The sequence below is a fragment of the Belonocnema kinseyi genome, chromosome 7 (assembly GCF_010883055.1).
Source record: "Belonocnema kinseyi isolate 2016_QV_RU_SX_M_011 chromosome 7, B_treatae_v1, whole genome shotgun sequence".
NCBI classification, from domain to species: Eukaryota; Metazoa; Arthropoda; class Insecta; order Hymenoptera; family Cynipidae; genus Belonocnema; species Belonocnema kinseyi.
Genome location: NC_046663.1, coordinates 80,532,681 through 80,546,956, shown reverse-complemented (window position 1 = coordinate 80,546,956; position 14,276 = coordinate 80,532,681). Strand labels below are relative to the sequence as shown.

Here is a 14,276-nt window from a genome sequence, read left to right as displayed (position 1 = left end):
ATCAATCTGAAAAATCTCTATCCCTTCCACACACTACTCCTTTCCCCTGCCGAGTGAGTCACGCCTACCCTGAAAGGGAAATGGCTTAATGGTGTAATAATATAAACGCAGTGGGTCAATTCGGTAAAAGTTCGGAAAGGCATCGGAAATATTCGGAAAGAGAAAGCGATCAGAAAGGAACGGAAGGAAAGTTCACATAAAAATCGGAAAGGATCGGAACGGTACTTTTTTCCGTCTCTTTCTAGTTCTTCCGCTAGGGTTAGGAAGACTTTCTTGACTTTCCGGTATTTAAAGAAATGAAACGCAAGAAAATTTACAAACTCTGCAAGAAAGAAAATTGATACACATATTTTTCGAGCGCGCGTAATCAAGCTGCATATCTATCGATTCCAAATTAATTATGCATTTTTAGGATCAGAATACCCTAATTTTTCGTTTTGTGGCCATTTCGAATTGCAGATTTTTTAAAATACCCTGCTGTTCATCTCATACTTAATTGACTGAAAGAAAGAAGACGACGGTGATTGTTTGGTGCTCGGAAAAAGAATCGCGATTCATTATTTATAGACTAAATCACATGTTTCGCTTGGTGTTTCTAATGAAAGATAAACATAATCAATCTGTGCCCGAACGAAACAGAGAATATTATATGGAGGGTGAGCAGTAATTTCGAAGCCGCAGGCAATAGAACCCTCTATCCAACTATCTATATCAAATCCCCGTTAGCACTGTTTTCATTTCATTATCCTCATTGCGCGAGTTATCATCGCGCTAATTACAGGGTAGTGAAAGGACACCTCAGATAATTGCCCAATACGTTTTGTCCGCAAAAGGAAAACAATAAAAATGTATGCAATGAAAATTAGCTGGTATAAATAAGTAAATTAGCTGATTAATGCTATCACGATACTGGTAAAATGTCGCCGCTAAAAGCACTCATTAACTCATTAACGTATAAATCGTTTCCATGCTGCTTTGTTGTAGCAGCATTTTGGAGATAAGGCGATTAAATTGAAACAAGTCGGGAAAATCAAATACCGTTAAATGAATACGAGTATGTTAACAATGAAGAGGTACTATGTCATAAAAAAATTGAAGAAGACATTATTATTATAAATAATAATCTACTTGACATCTTTTGAAATTCTCTTCAATATTAAAATATTCCCCTTGCACATACATGCTTTATCATTTATTTTTGTTGATGTTCATTTGAAAATTTAAATTACAGTGAGTGGATTCTAAAAAGCGTGAAGCAAAATATGAAAATAATTCATTTTTATTGACTTAGTTTCAAAATCGTAGTATACAAACACTTCAACTTTCAAAGTTTTTGGAAAAATTAAAACTTCAAACACCCTTTTAAAAACATTTTCTATTTAAAAAAATCAAATTACTTCGAATGCCTCTCGATTCTACATGATATGATACTTAAGATGAATTATTTTTTATTAAAAATTATGGTTTTGAATGTGCCACTCAAAACAAGATTGTAGTTTCAAATTCGGATGTTAAACATGTCAGGACAATTTCACAATTAACTCTTTGAAATTGCAAATTTTCATATTGAAATCCTTAATAGTTTTATATGCAATAATGTTAGATTTATTATTACACCATTAAGTCATTCGTTTCCCTTTCGGGGTAGGTATGACTCTCTCGGAGGGGAACGGAGAAATGTGAGTGAGGGGTTATAGGATTTTTATTTATTTAATTTAATTTAATCTATTAAAGTATTCTTAACTAGGTGGTTTCAATTTTAGTAAGTTTTAATTTTCATAATTTTAGTTATACTTTAAATATACTACATTGAAAATTTCAAACTCAACTTAAAGAAAAAACAAATTCCAATTGAAATTTTTGAAATAGGTCAATTTGAAAAATTTGAATCACAGCTGTCTCGTTTTGTACTCTTTTTTAATTTTTAATTTTTAATGTCATATATAAATTGTAAATGTTTACTTGAAGATTAAAGAAAAATGAATTACATTAAAATTGAAAAATATTTTATTGGAAGATTATAAGCATTAATAATAATTCCAAATGAAGTGCTAAAAATTGAAAACTTGAATGAAATTTACACCTCAGTCAGTGAATAATTTCTTTAATTTTGAATGTTGACAATTTTATATTTCTGAATATTTATATTGAACTCTGAACGTTCTTTTTTTTCCTTTTGCAAGTTTTAATTATGCAATTAAAACGTAAATGCTTAAATTTTGAATATTTGAAGTTCGGATTCGTTTAATTCATAACGTTTTGTTTTTACCAATTAAAATTACACCAGTCTAATTCTTTTTCTTCTTCAAACGCTTTCAATTCTAAATTATTTACTGTTGCTTGAAATATTTTGAAAATTTCTTATATTTAAAAAGTTCTTTAATAATGTACTATTATATGATTTATATTGCATTTTCAGGAAATAAAAATGTAATGACGTGAATTTACGTTTAGCGCGCGTAAATTTACTGCTAGTTACAAAATAACTTACAACTTTTTTTTACTGGAAGGGTTACTAAAAAATTTCAATTCCGAAATTTTTTAGGTTTTCGGAAGCTGTTTTCTAGGACAATTTTTTTTTTAATTACTGAAGTTCATACTCGTAACCATATTTCAGAAAATAAGGATTTTATAGACAGAACAAACTAATTAAACAATTTCAATTGCTTCCAAATATAAAGTTCGGAGTTAAAAGTAATACTTACAATTTTTAAAGCTTCAAATTCTTGGAATTCAATTCTGTAAAGTGTAATTAGATTTAGGCAAAATTGAGCTATTTTTAAGTTTTTTTTATGAGTTTAGGATTTGGACTCTTGAATCTAGATCAAATTTGCTTATATCCAAACAAATTATGAATGTTATAAAAAACAATTTTAAAGTGTAACAAGTTCAGTGAAACATACTTTATTAAATTTTCAGTAACTTTGTCTACAACGGAATCAGTGAGAAACTACTAAAATTTTAGTGAATAGTCATTGATTTCCCGTGAACTTTTATTGATTTTAATAGCTAGAAGTACGTCACTGATTCTCAGAGAAATTCAACTGCTTCGAATTAAGAGAGTATGCAGTTAATTGGGAGAAGTCTCGAAGGTTTAATCCTAAATTATTCAAGTTTTACGTTTTAATTTTGAAATCGTTTAAAAACTAAAACTTTTAATTTTAAATTAATCGCTTTTAAATTACTTAAATTTAGTAACATCCCCAAATTGTGTAAGTTATTTTTCATACGCTTTCAATTTAAAAATATTAAATTTCAAAGTATTCAGTTTATAATCGATCGAAAATGAAGGATTTCATTTGAAAATATTGTCGAAATTAGAACGATTTAAATTTAAAAAACAACATATTTGCACGTTCAATTCTGAAATTAATCTACATTCAATTAAACGCTTGCAAGCTTTTAATTGAAAATTATTTATTTCATTTCCAGTGCTTGCAATTTGACGGTTTTCAACTCTAAATTTTTGGGCTTTTAAATCTAAATTGGGAACATATTTAAATTAAAAATTGCTTAACTATCTTTTACTTATAACCATGTTAGTTATACCTCTGTATTCCACAATTAAGAAATGTTTAATTTCAAACACTGTTAATTAAAACCAGTTTAATTGATGAATCTTCAATAAAAAATGATTAAATTTGGAATGTTTTCAACTTTAAAACTGTTTGCCTATTTAAGATTTTAATTAAAATAATACCATTCTTGTAGACTTGAAGTTAAGAATAGATTTTTGAAAGTTTCCATTTAATTTTCGCCAATTTTTAATTAATGATCTGCATTTATTCAGTGAATACTTTTAATATTTCAGTTCAAAATAATGCAATAATGAGTTCCAGGTCAGAAACATGTTAGCATGAGTGTTTGAGAAATTTCCCTTTTCAGGTATTCCACGTTCCCTAATTGGCAAAGAGTCACAAAATTACTTACGCTATTTTCTGATAAAGTGTATATCTTTATTTGATTCTGATTACTAAGATTCTTTTTATGAAGAGATAATCAATTTATTAGCAAATTCGAGGTAACATTATTTTGTAGTAAAAGTGGTAACTATATTACTGATTTTTCGTTCCGTCATAACTACGACTGAATATAGTTTCTAGTGGAACTGGTGGATTTTTCTAATTATTTTAGTGGGTTTTTGAAAGTATTCAGTACGGAGAGGAACAAAATAAACAAGAATATAAAAGAAAAGAATTACCGACATAACCTGTTTTGTTATCAAAAGTAAAGATTCTTGTATAGTTGCTGCTAAATTTAAACGTACTAACCCTTTTTCAACTCGGCTAGGGCTAGCGCACGGAAAATTCCGTAATAATATCCATAACGCTATGTTGACCGCGTTAGTCTTACGGAATATTGGTTATACTAGTCAGTGTCTAAATAAAAATGATGCAAAAAAAGAATTTACAAAAACCACCGTGTTAGTCAAGAATCGAATTTTCGATCCAACTAAATGACGACCAATGAGTCGAATATTCAGAAACCAGCTCACAATCTGTGGTCGAATCGACTAAGAGCGTGAGCAATGAGTTGAATTATCTGAACCCCCTTAAAGTGTGATGAAATCGATTTAGCGCATGAGTGTCATAAGTTGAAATTCCCGAACCCACTTAAAATGTGAGCGTGAGTCGAATTTTCCGAATCGGCTCAACCTCTGATCAATACAAAAAATCCGAAACTACTGAGCAGTTAAGATTGCGACGAATTTGATTAAATCGACGCTTAAAGCAAATAATTAATATATCGATTTTTAGGGTCGCATTTGACATATTGAAATAATATCAAAGTGAAAAACGAGTTATAAAAGCATAAAAAATATAAACGCAATCGATGTTAGTGCAATTAGAAAGAGGCAGCAATAAATTTTTTTAGAACAAAATTAGTTTGTAGCCAAATTATTTTTCAAATAATAGTTACTTGATATTTTGGTATTTAATTTAATAGCTATATAGCATATCTTAATTTTTATCCAACCTCAATAAACCATACCTGATTTTGTTTTTTGAAACATTTTTCACAATTTTACTTATTACATTCTGTTTAAAATATTTTTTGTATGGAACAAATTCTAAACAAATTATTTTCTTCAAAATTCATCGAGTATAATCGTAGAGAATTTCTCACAAAAAAATGAGCCAGTGTTTATAAATGAGAAGGTTTTACAATGATTTACAACCTTCGGATTTTTCAATAACATTTTATCTACTCTTAAATAGACTACTTATTTCTGTAACAATTATTTTTGAAATAAAATTTGATTTTCATAATTTAATTTATTTATTAAACTTATGAGATTCATAACATAATAAATAATTAATAATAATAATAATTAACCAGATTTAAAAAAAAACATTTCTATTGGTTTTTATTTTCTATCGATATTGTATTCTAAAACATTGCATGAAAATCGATCAATAAATTAATAATTTGATTATTTCTTATTTAACATTAACACATAAATTCAATTATGATATACAGATGCATTCAAACAGTTTAGTACCTTAAAAACCCCCAATTCAATCAATTAAATTACATCACGCCCACCGAGGGGCTTTATGATATGAAAGTATAAATAAACTTCTAATTAATCTTGACTGAAGCCGGTTTCGTAAAATTCGATTCAATCTAAACTTGATTCACTTTCGAGAAATGCCATTAATTATTGGGATTTTCTTGATTCAGTCACAGCTGGGGCTGGTTCGGAAAATTGGACACATGACACAGGCGCTGAGTCGATTCAGAGTTTTTCAATCCGATTACAGATTGAGTCGGTTTGGGGAATTCGACTCATGAATCACACACTAACTCAATTCAGAGTTTTTCAATTGAATCACAGCTTGAGTCGGTTCGGAAAATCCAACCCATATCTAAAGCGTTAAGTCAATTCAGAATTTTTCGACTCGATCACAACTTAAGTTGGTTTAGAAAATTCGACTTATGAATTACGTAATGAGTCGATTCGGATTATTTCAGTTCGATCACAGCTTGAGTTTGTACAGAAAATTCGACTTGTGACTCACGCAGTGAGTCGACTCGATTACAGCTTTAGCTGGTTCGGAAAATTCGACTCGTGACTCGCGGGCTGAGTCGATTCAGAGTTTTTCGATTCGATCACAACTTGAGTCGATTTGGAAAATTCGACTAATGACTCACACGCTGCGGAATAAAGTCAGTTTATTCGCCTTTTTTAACTCAATTAAATTGATAGTGATTTTTTTATCGACGCAAAGAAACCTTCAGGTTCCTATGGAGTTTGGAACCACTGCATGTACTGCAGAGTTTGAAGTAGAACGAGAGTTAATCAAACAAATACGGAGAGAAAGATGGAGTGGGTATGCATTCGCATGCCGACGTAAATTTCGACGGTAGATAATTAACGATAGGAAACCAACGATAGATTCGATATTCAAACATGGGAGACAACCACTAACACGGACTGAGTGCAAAAGGACATAAATAATTTTAATTTAAATAGTGGAAAAATTGTAAATAATCTACTTTGCTTAGGAGCAAAATTCGATACTTCCTGTACAGCGCCGGGATATTTCAGGATATCCCATTTATGTCTAGAGACATGATGTGGATATCCTACAGAAATATCTGTAGGATATTTGCCGAATATTCGTAAAAGGCGGAAATTTATATACCCCTGGGATATCCATAAGATATCTTGAAATAATTTTGGACGTTTTTTGGATACTAAAACGTCCAACATAAGATATCTAGAAAAATACAATATCCTACGTTGATCATTTGAATAATTCAGAAACGTCGAAAAACATTCCTAGGATAAATTGGACATTAACTGGATATTCTAAAATAACAATTGTTAAGATCGAAGCATTATAAAATTTCATTATCAGAGTGGTCGCAAAACTTCATTTTCCAAATCCATTGACTTTCCCCTAACTTTTTTCTAATTACATTTTTATTTTCCCTGACCGTTAATAAGTACAGACCAAAATTTTTATTCTTAACATTTTTAATGGAGAATCTTTTATAAATAAAATATGTGAATGAATGAAAAATTGAAAAAGTTACCAAAAGTGATTAATTTTTAACCAAAAAAGTGAATAACAGTGACTAATATGCATCTATAATGTTCTTTTGTATGAAAGAAAAATGGAAAAGAATTCGATGAAATTCATAAAAATACCAGACGGATTAAACAAAACTCAAATGAAATGTACACAATTTAAAAATAATGAAAAAATGTATTGAATTCATTAAATTTGAAATTATTGTTGGAAAAATTCAAGGGAGTTCGAAATAATTTCATGAGATGTCTAAGAATCTAAGGTGAGAGTAAAAGACTTCAGGCTGAATTAAACAAAAACTAAAAATAAAGCCATCAAATTGTGTGCAATTGATTAAATTTAGAAAAATGTAAGTGAGTTAAAAAAATTCAAGAGAATTCAATGCATTTATAAGGATTCAAGATAAATTAATAAGAATCCATGGAAAATTCCACATGAATTCTCGTGGATTGTAAAAAATACTTGGCAATCTACGGAATACCTCACATCTTCGAAATAAATTTGCTGAAGCCCTTAAATAATTGAAAAATTCAGTGAAATTCTATATAATCTGATGGTATTTATTAAAATCCTGGGAAATTTATTTAAATACCTTGAGAGTGTTTAAAACCCCTTAAAGTTGTTAGAAATCCCTTGGAATTTTTTTAACCGTTTGAAGATGCCTTGCAATCATTTAAAATGAACTGAAGTATTTCAAATCATCGAAAATCCCTTTAAATTATTCAAGTAAATTAAATATTTCTTGGAATATCTTAAAATTCTCTAGAATCCTTAAAAAAACTTAAAATTTTTTCAAAATTCGAACATTGTGTAAAGCTCTTAATAATTTCTTGTAATTTTTTAATAGACATTCAAATATTTCAAAATCTTTTGTAATACCTTAACATCCTTTGAATTTCTTGAAAATTCCTTGAAATTTTCAAAAATAACCTAACATTTTTTTATTCCTTTAGAATTACATTAAATTATTGAAATCAATTGAAAACTTCTTGGAATCTTCAAAATTATTTTAAAATATTTTTGAAAATCTTTAGAAACACCTTAAAATGTTTGAAATTTTTGGAAATCTTACAAAATCTCTCGATTCTCGTGAGGAAATTCTTTGGATTCTTCTAAAATATTATAAAATCTTGTGAAATTATTTCAAATGTAATAATATTTCCTAGAATATTGTAAATTTTATTAAAATACCTTGAGAAGTTTTAAAATCCCTTAAAATTATTGAATTCATCGAAAATTTTATTCTGTGAAATCGTTCCATATCCTCAGAAAATTTCGAAAATTCTTTACAATTGCATGACAATTTCTTTAAATTCACTAAAACCCTTAAAATCCTTTAAAATCCCTTGAATTTTTAAAAATATGTTGAAAATGCATTGTATTCTAAAAATAAAATATTTCAAATGGTTTAAAATCACATGAAACTTTTTGAAGCTCGCGAAAATGTCTTTGGTTCTTTTAAAATACGCTAAAATATTCCAAATCCTTTAGAATAACATCAAATTACGGAACTCAATTAAAGATTTTTTGGAATCTTTAAAAAATCCTAAAACGATACAAATATAAAATATATGTCCTATAAAATCGTTTTATATCTTCTGAAATTCTTTCAAATCCTTTAAAATGTTTAAAATCTACTGAAAGATTTTTAAAGCTCTTGAGAATTCCTTGGAAATTTTAAGAAAGCCCTAAGATCTTTAAAATCTTCTGAAATCACTTCAAATGATTGAAATCTATTAAAAAATGGACTCGCATGCGTACTTTACTGATAAGTATCTTTGGATACAGACAGAATAAAATATTCTTAAAAGGAGCTGAAGATGAATTTCATTTTCACATTCGATAGTCATCCCCTATTTTCCACACTTGTATGGCAAATGGCTATTGCGCAACACCCACCTCGAAAGTTGGAACTTGCATCCCTTCAAGTCAAGCGTAAAGTATCTCATTGCAGTTGACGGTGCGAGTATAATATTGGCGCATGTCAACTTGGAATGGAATGGCAGTTTCTAATGTGTCCCATGGGGGTTTATATTTTCTTTGTACCTTACCTAAATTCTTTTACACACACTCCACACACTTACTTAGTGGAGGGAGGGGGGCCTAAAGGTTAAGGTGGGTACCGAACCACCAAAAACAACTTCTTCAAGTACTTGGAAGAACACCTTTTTCTTTCTTTAGGAGTAGCAGTCTCACTACTTCTTGATAGTCTAGTGCTCAACGCATGGGCCGCCACGAAGTTTCCTGAGTACAAGGCAGGAATCGAACCCGGAAACCGACGGATTTAGTACAAAGCCTATGCCTTAGCTTAGCTCCCACGACCATCGTCTCGCTTGCATGCCAACTTTGAAACATAAATATTTTTGCACTCAGCTTTCGTAGACTTGTATCACAAATAGGCTATTTTCTATGCAGGTGTAGTTTTTTAAATGTACGAATGTTGTAAAGAAAAAATCATATTAATGATACATTCAATTACGACCGTCATCATTAAAGTAATGAAGAAATGACGTTCCGTGAAAATTCAGCGATCCTCGACCTAGTTTCTCAAGTTTAAAATATAAATTACATACAAATGTTCAGTCAGAAAGAATCATGCATATTGTAAAACTATACGTCATGCTCTCACCATCATTATATCACTCGGTGTATGAAAGCTTATTATTTTATATGAATCTAAAAATAATATTTCCCTTGCCTTAAAAAACCAAAAACTAGATTGCATTACAAATATTGCAATCATTTCAGTAAGTGTGTTTCCGTTATTTGATTTCCTGCGGTAGTCAATAAATTCCATAATTTTTTGTCGGGTTTTCTGAAGAAAGTATCGTTTTTTGTTTTTCTGTATAACCATTAAACACACCGGGTACCAGTAAGAAGGAAACGTCGACGAAAAGAAGTAAAACATATATAAGTACTAAGAGAGGTGAACCAGCGAAACAAACAAAGTAAGCAAACACAGAAAGAGATAGAAAATACAAAAGAAAAAAGGAGAAAAAAAGGGAAAGTAAGAAGGATTTTTAGGGACGGACTAAAAAGAATAGATGAGAAAAGGAAATAAGAGAGACTTCGCATGCGAACACGCCAGTAATCACAACTCTGACGAACTCACGTGTCAGTCTGTTTCTTCCCAGGATTAGTAGTTAATCATATTTCGCCAAGTTTTTAATTTGTCGAGTTTCATTCCCAACCTATAACCTTTCAAGCTAAGAGTAAGGTCACGCAGACGATACTAACATTTTTATGCACGAAAAATAAAACATGGCTAGTTGTTCGGTAAAAACAAAGAAGAATTTTTCCATCGACCCAGAGGTATGATTTCCAGCATAACTGTAACTTACTTTAAAATAATTACTAACTTCATAGCCATTTTTAGGGACTTCAAAGATTTAAAATAAAAAAATAAAAAGACAGTTATTTTAACAAGTTGAGGTTAATTTAGGTTGTACAATATTGTTTTCTTTGACAAAATTGTTCAACCCTTAAAGGGCGTGCATACATTACGTAAAGTTTTTTCTTAAACTTTTAACCATGAACCCCCATTTGTTAGGGTCCAGAACTTTTGAACCGACCAACCTGGCCCCCTATCTTACGTAAATCTACCGACTTAATTTTTTTCGAGAATTAATTAAGGGGCCATACAAACATGTAACGTAAGACGATTTAAAGGGGGATTAAAGTGGTGCTGGTAAAATCTAGCTGTGTTTTATGAATTAAAAAAATAGTTTAACTTCTCACCAAATTCATTTTTAAACAAACAGTTGTATTTTCGACAAAAAAAGATTAAATTTCTACCAAAAGATATAAATTTGCAAAATGAAAAAGGCGAATTGTGAACAAGAGTTGAATGGTTCATAATAAGATATATTTTTTATTCAATAAAGAAAAAAAAAACATTCACAATTTTCAATTTTAAAGTCCAAAAGAAGACCATTCTAGTAAAAAGTTGAGTTTGCAAACAAATATATTTTCTATCAAATTTTCACTTTAAAAACTTTACTGTTAACCAAAAAAGGAGATTTTTATCAAAGTAGTTGAAATTGCAACTAAAGAAAAACATGCAATAGTTGATATTTTTAATGAAAAAATTGTTTTTCTACCAAATCAGACGAGTTTTCAAAGACATAAATTTGCATAAATATTCAATCAAATGGTTCAACTTTTAACCGAGAGGATTAATTTTCTACCGAAGAAAAATTTTTTTAACAAAATAAATTAATTTCCACCTAAAAAAGATAAAGTTTCAACTAAAAAAAGACCAGCTAAATCTTCTTCAAAAAAATGAATTTTCAGTAAAAAAAACACAATTTTCAAAAAATAGTTATATTTTTGGCCGAATAAAGGATCTTTTCACTAAAATGATAAATCTTCAACTAAAAAAATTAATTTCTACCATACAAAAACTTAAAAAAATAAAAGGATCTTTTCACTAAAATGATAAATCTTCAACCAAAAAAATTAATTTCTACCATACAAAAACTTAAAAAAAAAAAAATCACATTTTTATCCAGATAACGTGAATTTTTAAGATCAAAATTAATTTTCAAAGCAAAGTGATAAATTCATAACTAAAATGATGAATCTTCAACTAAAAAAATAATTAAAAAAAATATTAGTTCAACCTTCAACCAAGGAATTAAATTTTCAACCTAAAAAGATGAACTTTTAAACAAAAAATGTAATAGTAGACACTTCAACCAAAAAATATTTTAATTCAAGATAAAAACAGTATGATTTGATCAAAAACAAGGAATTTTCAACTAAATACTTGATTCCTCAGCTAAAACAAAGATTTAAACAAAAAATTTAATTTCTAACCAAAAAATTGATTTTCTACCAAAAAATTGATTTTCTACCAAAATAGAAGAATGTTCAAAAAAATTAATCAAATTCCAACCAAATAGATACATTTTTTACCCAGCAGATTAATTTTCTAGCCAAAAGTATACAATTTCAAACAAAAATGGACTAATTACATTTTTTATTACAAAAGGAACTTTCCACGAACAAACAGAATTTTTTTTAATAATTAAATTTATAACCAAAGAAATGATCTTTTAACTAAACTGATAAATCTTTAGTTTAAAAAAATGATATTTGATCAAAGTAATTCAACTTTCGAAAAATCATTGAATTTTCGAGTCGAAATACGAATTTTCTGCAAAAAAATTAGTTTTCAAGCGACGGAGATTAATTTTGAAGCAGATTTTCTTAACCAAGAAAGTTAAAACTTCTACAATAAGAGACGAATTTTGAAATCGAAGAAGAAACAAAATTTGAATGAAATTGTCGAATTTTCGACGCAAAAGGACGAATTTTCAATAAAACAATTGAATTTTCACCAAAAAAGGATGAGTGGAAAAAAATGCTTGAATTAAAAGAAAAGAATTAAATATTGAATCGAGAATGAACTTTCAACCAAAAAATAGTTAGATTTTCGTATTGGGTTTTTTTTAATTCAGTATATAAATTTTGCTTAAAAAATAAAATTAATTAACTATTAAAAATTTTTAAATTTTCGACTACATTATTTTTAATATCTTTTAGTTCTTCAAAAAATGATAAAATTGTACGTTTCTAAAACTAAATACTTATTGTTCTTAACACATTTTATTTTCTAAGAGCAGTTTCCTTCAGGTCGGAGAAAACCTCATCGTATCTCGCATGGTGGTTGAACAGTTTAAGAATATCTTACGTAATTTATGTATGACCCCTTATTAGTTTATTTATTTATTATTATTTCATGAATTTATGATTATTAGAATTAATATTATTCGTAATATTATTAGGTGAAATACAAGTAATAATATTACAATTATTAATAAAGCAACATACATTTTTTTGCAATTAAGCTAGTAGATACTGCAGTATGAATTACAGTTCGTTGATGAATAGCTGTTTAAAATAGAATATGTTAAACTGTTTTTTGTTAGTGATTCGTCAACTTAAAAATCTTTTATGTAAGAAATGACCCCCCCCCCCCCACGTAACCCATGTATGACAGCATAGAAAAATTTTTTGATTAAATTACTTTACGAAATTTCTGCACAGCCCCTAATGTGCGATACTGATTTGGAATAATTCTTTAAACACTGTCCAGAGAATTCTTTTAGGTACAATCTTAATATTGATTTGAGTTGAAAATGACAGAAATTCCAGTAGAAATGCAAAGAATAAGTTTCAGTATAATGAAATACTTCTAGTACTTTTCACTGAAATATCAGTACACAACTACAACTGATCCAATTGAGTCGACTCTCGCTCCTCTAATGGATGTAAGACTGTCAGCCGAGATAAGCTGCATTCTTGGAACTCGAAGTTCAAAGGGATGCTTGAAAGTGTTATCGAATTTCTCTAACTCTTATTTTTCACGGCACACCTTCGTATTAGATACAAGATCATGGTATTCTACTCAGCCCTTCACATCGTGTGTAGAATGCCGAGATATACTGAGAATTGTGCGCTCTTTAATTTGCTTCCTTCATGCTAATGTTTTTTCCTTGCTTTTTTATTCTATTGTCTGTACCATATTCCCGCAAAATGTAAATATCATGCTCTTTCAGAAAAAAAGGATTTCGCGATACATTTTAACAGAAAGAATATAAAAATGTGAAACTAAATTATGAGCGCAAATTCAGATCCAGTTGGAAAATAGTAGCAAAATAGTATTATGCAATTTTTTAAATATCAAATTGAGAAGTTAAATATTTTTCAATCTGATGTACAATATAGATCTCTCTTAAAATAAAGTGAAATCATTGCGAATCATTTTAAATAACCTTAAAGCTTCGAAATCCAATGAAATTCTTCAGATCCTGTGAAATCTGCAAAGACTATGGTGAAATCCCTCGAAATTTCTGAAATCCGTATAAATTCATAAGCCCCTTGAAATATCCAAAATCTCTCAAATTATTCCATAAAGTTCTCTAGAAATTCGCTGGAATCACTTTAACTCCCTTCGAATATCATTGATAACGTGGAGACCTTTTTAAAAACACCTTCAAAATCCCTTAATATTTATAAAATCCCTTAACTCTGGTGAAATACTTAATAATCTTGATATTTTCGGAAATGTTTTGAATCTTTTTAAACAACCTAAAAGCTTTGAAATTCCTAAAATCTTTAAGTTCATTGAAATCTACTGAAATCTATTAAAAATCCCTGAATTCTGCTGAAATTCTCTGAAATCCCTGGAAAATTCCAATTTTTCAAAAACAGAATGCCATTTTCTACAAA

At 29.0% G+C, this 14,276-nt stretch overlaps 1 protein-coding gene across 1 annotated transcript in view; it reads right to left on the bottom strand.

The window, feature by feature from the left end:
* The window catches only part of LOC117176117 (E3 ubiquitin-protein ligase MYCBP2), a 608,404-nt gene that overhangs the window by 157,256 nt on the left and 436,872 nt on the right, over window positions 1–14,276 (bottom strand). The gene's annotated exons all lie outside the window — the stretch shown is intronic.